Source organism: Aegilops tauschii, chromosome 2 (genome assembly GCF_002575655.3).
Source record: "Aegilops tauschii subsp. strangulata cultivar AL8/78 chromosome 2, Aet v6.0, whole genome shotgun sequence".
Taxonomy (NCBI): Eukaryota; Viridiplantae; Streptophyta; class Magnoliopsida; order Poales; family Poaceae; genus Aegilops; species Aegilops tauschii.
In genome coordinates, this window is record NC_053036.3 from 402,160,347 (window position 1) to 402,165,433 (window position 5,087).

At 41.4% G+C, this 5,087-nt stretch overlaps 1 long non-coding RNA gene across 1 annotated transcript; it reads right to left on the reverse strand.

The window, feature by feature from the left end:
- Nucleotides 1-3,566: 3,566 nt before the first annotated feature.
- LOC120974586 (uncharacterized) lies at nucleotides 3,567-4,392 on the reverse strand. The gene is made up of 2 exons (XR_005769952.3): nucleotides 4,098-4,392; nucleotides 3,567-4,011 (listed from the first exon to the last, which is right to left on the reverse strand). It is a non-coding gene; the product is annotated as an uncharacterized lncRNA (long non-coding RNA).
- Nucleotides 4,393-5,087: the final 695 nt, after the last annotated feature.

Below are 5,087 nucleotides of genomic sequence, written 5' to 3' on the forward strand. Positions count from 1 at the left end.
AATGATGCGATCCCGTTCATCAAATGACAACACATGTCTATGATCAGGAAACTTAACCATCTTTGATTAACGAGCTAGTCTAGTAGAGGCATACTAGGGACACTCTGTTTGTCTATGTATTCACACATGTACTAAGTTTCCGGTTAATACAATTCTGGCATGAATAATAAACATTGATCATGATATAAGGAAATATAAATAACAACTTTATTATTGCCTCTAGGGCATATTTCCTTCACTCTCCCACTTGCACTAGAGTCAATAATCTAGATTACATAGTAATGATTCTAACACCCATGGAGTCATGTTGCTGATCATGTTTTGCTCGTGGAAGAGGCTTAGTCAACGGGTCTGCAACATTCAGATCTGTATGTATTTTGCAAACTTCTATGTCACCCTCCTTGACTAGATCGCGGATGGAATTGAAGCGTCTCTTGATGTGCTTGGTTCTCTTGTGAAATCTGGATTCCTTCACCAAGGCTATTGCTCCAGTATTGTCACAAAAGATTTTCATTGGACCCGATGCACTAGGTATGACACCTAGATCGGATATGAACTTGTTCATCCAGACTCCTTCATTTGCTGCTTCCGAAGCAGCTATGTACTCCACTTCACACGTAGATCCCGCCTCGACGCTCTGTTTGGAACGGCACCAACTGACAGCTCCACCATTCAATATAAATACGTATCCGGTTTGTGACTTAGAGTCATCCGGATCAGAGTCAAAACTTGCATCGACGTAACCATTTACGACGAGCTCTTTGTCACCTCCATAAATGAGAAACATATCATTAGTCCTTTTCAGGTATTTCAGTATGTTCTTGACCACTGTCCAGTGATCCACTCCTGGATTACTTTGGTACCTCCCTGCTAAACTAATAGCAAGGCACACATCAAGTCTGGTACACATCATTGCATACATGATAGAACCTATGGCTGAGGCATAGGGAATGACTTTCATTTTCTCTCTATCTTCTGCAGTGGCCGGGCATTGAGTCTGACTCAACATCACACCTTGTAATATAGGTAAGAACCCTTTCTTTGACTGATCCATTTTGAACTTCTTTAAAACTTTATCAAGGTATGTGCTTTGTGAAAGTCCAATTAAGCGTCTTGATCTATCTCTATAGATCTTGCCCAATATATAAGCAGCTTCACCGAGGTCTTTCATTGAAAAATTCTTATTCAAGTATCCTTTTATGCTATTCAGAAATTCAGTATTATTTCCGATCAACAATATGTCATCCACATATAATATCAGAAATGCTACAGAGCTCCCACTCACTTTCTTGTAAATACAAGCTTCTCCAAAAGTCTGTATAAAACCATATGCTTTGATCATACTATCAAAGCGTATATTCCAACTCCGAGAGGCTTGCACCAATCCATAAATGGATCGCTGGAGCTTGCACACTTTGTTAGCACCTTTTGGATCGACAAAACCTTCTGGTTGCATCATATACAACTCTTCTTTAAGATATCCATTAAGGAATGCAGTTTTGACATCCATTTGCCAAATTTCATAATCATAAAATGCGGCAATTGCTAACATGATTCAGACAGACTTAAGCATCGCTACGGGTGAGAAGGTCTCATTGTAGTCAACTCCTTGAACTTGTCGAAAACCTTTCGCAACAAGTGGAGCTTTGTAGACAGTAACATTACCGTCAGCGTCAGTCTTCTTCTTGAAGATCCATTTATTCTCTATTGCTTGCCGATCATCGGGCAAGTCAACCAAAGTCCATACTTTGTTCTCATACATGGATCCCATCTCAGATTTCATGGCCTCAAGCCATTTCGCAGAATCTGGGCTCATCATCGCTTCCTCATAGTTCGTAGGTTCATCATTGTCAAGTAACATGACTTCCAGAACAGGATTACCGTACCACTCTGGTGCGGATCTTACTCTGGTTGACCTACGAGGTTCGGTAGTAACTTGATCTGAAGCTTCATGATCATCATCATTAGCTTCCTCACTGATTGGTGTAGGAATCACTGGAACTGATTTCTGTGATGAACTCCTTTCTAATAAGGGAGCAGGTACAATTACCTCATCAAGTTCTACTTTCCTCTCACTCATTTCTTTCGAGAGAAACTCCTTTTCTAGAAAGGATCCATTCTTAGCAACGAATATCTTGCCTTCAGATCTGTGATAGAAGGTGTACCCAACAGTCTCCTTTGGGTATCCTATGAAGACACATTTCTCCGATTTGGGTTCGAGCTTATTAGGTTGAAGCTTTTTCCCATAAGCATGGCAACCCCAAACTTTAAGAAACGACAACTTCGGTTTCTTGCTAAACCACAGTTCATATGGTGTCATCTCAACGGATTTAGATGGTGCCCTATTTAATGTGAATGCCGCCATCTCTAAAGCATAACCCCAAAACGATAGCGGTAAATCAGTAAGAGACATCATAGATCACACCATATTTAATAATGTACGGTTACGACGTTCAGACACACCATTTCGCTGTGGTGTTCCAGGTGGCGTGAGTTGCGAAACTATTCCACACTGTTTCAAATGAAGACCAAACTCATAACTCAAATATTCACCTCCACGATCAGATCGTAGAAACTCTATTTTCTTGTTACGATGATTTTCCATTTCACTCTGAAATTCTTTGAACTTTTCAAATGTTCCAGACTCATGTTTCATGAAGCAGATATACCCATATCTGCTCAAATCATCTATGAAGGTCAGAAAATAACGATACCCTCCGCGAGCCTCAACACTCATCGGACCGCATACATCAGTATGTATTATTTCCAACAAGTCCGTTGCTCGCTCCATTTTTCCGGAGAACGGAGTCATAGTCATCTTGCCCATGCGGCATGGTTCGCAAGCATCAAGTGATTCATAATCAAGTGATTCCAAAAGCCCATCAGCATGTAGTTTCTTCATGCGCTTTACCCCAATATGACCTAAACGGCAGTGCCACAAATAAGTTGCACTATCATTATTAAACTTATATCTTTTGGCTTCAATACTATGAATACTAGACGATACCCCACGCGTTGCTGCGGGACTTATATCATTGCATATGAGGTGCGGCATGGAGTGAAACATATTAAACCATGAAAAGGAATACAATAGAGGTTTGTTTTGAATCGATAATGCAATTATATGAAATCAGACATATTAGTCTGTTGTTGAGTATCTCCACTGTGAATTAAATGCATCTTTTATTTCGGAAATTGGAATGCATCATGTAGTCTGATGAGACTTGTCTCATAATAATTGAAGATAATGTAATTTTATAGTCTATTAGGAGTGGCATTGTATCAAGAAATAAAGAGACTCCATGCTACTTAATTAATGGATGATGCAATCTTTTGGCTCCTTTTTAATAATAATAATAATTTTGCGACCCATATTGTGTTGATGCATCCAAACAGAAATTAGCTTGCACTGTTTACCTTGGTACATTTTCGACAAAGAATAACCCGGCTTATAGAATGGCACAATTCCTGAAAAATGTGGGCATGTGTTTTACTGAAAAATAAGTAGTCAAGCCCGACACAAATGCCTGGAAACCTGAAGGTGTAACTGAGGCCTGACAAAAAACTAACAGGAATGCAATTTTTTCACACAACCTTCAAAGGAAACGCACAAACTATGCACACATCTAGCAGCAATTCATGCATACATTTTAGAATTTGTGAATTTGTACATAACGTCATGCCACCAACCAATCGTGAGTGTCAAGAAGAGATTACTAAAATGATAAAAATAGGAACATGCATATACAGTTATATGCATGCATTAGGAACCGCAAAGCACATGCCTCCTAGTTATTCGTTACAGTACCCAATGTCCAGGCCTCCAGTGGAACAGTGCAGACGCGGAGATCTGGACAAAGAACGACTGGAGTGAACTCATCTTCCTGATCCTAACTTGGACGACGGAGGTGCTACTTGATTGGGATCAAGTACACTTGCGCATGCTCGATGCGGCCTCCATCAGCGCCGCCAAACTACACCCTGCGGCCGGCGCTCTCGTTCCCAGAGATCCTAATTTGGAATCAGAACGTCCAACCAAGTTAACTCAAAATAAAATCCGTTATATATGAAAAGATAAGAGTAAGGAGAGCCCGCACCTCTGGTGCAGGTGATGCTGCAGGAGGACGTCGGGGATGTCATGCGTGGTTCAATAAGAAGTCAGCTCAGCAGCAAGGCGGAGGGCTTGGGCCAGCATAGTCCGCGCCGACGGCCAGGGCTCTAGGTCGACGACAACACAAAATGGAGAGATGCATAAATAGACGGAAGAAGAGAAGAATCATAAGGACCCCGGTGGAGATTTATTGATTTGGGAAGATAAAAGGAACCATGGGTGGAAGGTGGAGGAAGAGATGAAAGACCAAGGGGTGGAAGAGAGTAAAACACTTCGGGGCCGGTGGCCGTGCGGGAGGACTGGATTGGTTGGGGACGGGGGATGGCTGTGAGGAGGTAGGGAAAAATTGATTGGGTTAACACGGCCGACCGTAGGCGAGATAGATCGATTGGTTTTCCTTTGCAAATTGAACGCTGACATGGCATGATGATGACGTGGACAGTGTGCATGTTGAAAGAATTGGTAGAAGTGGGGAGCAACTTCTTAAGAATGTAAGATGTGTATCACTACTATCGAGATTCAACAAAAATAGACCACTCATCAAGGGTATATGACCATAAAAGATATTACTCATATAAATAGAACAACCATTATTCCCTGATTTAAATGAATAACCGTCTCGCATCAAACAAGATCCAGATATAATGTTCATGCTTAATGCTGGCATCAAATAACAATTATTCAGGTCTAAAACTAATCCCGAAGGTAGATGTAGAGATAGCGTGCCGACGACGATCACATCGACTTTGGAACCATTTCCCACGCGCATCGTCACCTCGTCCTTAGCCAATCTTCGCTTAATTTGTAGCCCCTGTTTCGAGTTGTAAATATGAGCAACAGAACCAGTATCAAATACCCAGGCGCTACTACGAGCATTAGTAAGGTACACATCAATAACATGTATATCAAATATACCTTTCACTTTGCCATCCTTCTTATCCGCCAAATACTTGGGGCAGTTCCGCTTCCAGTGACC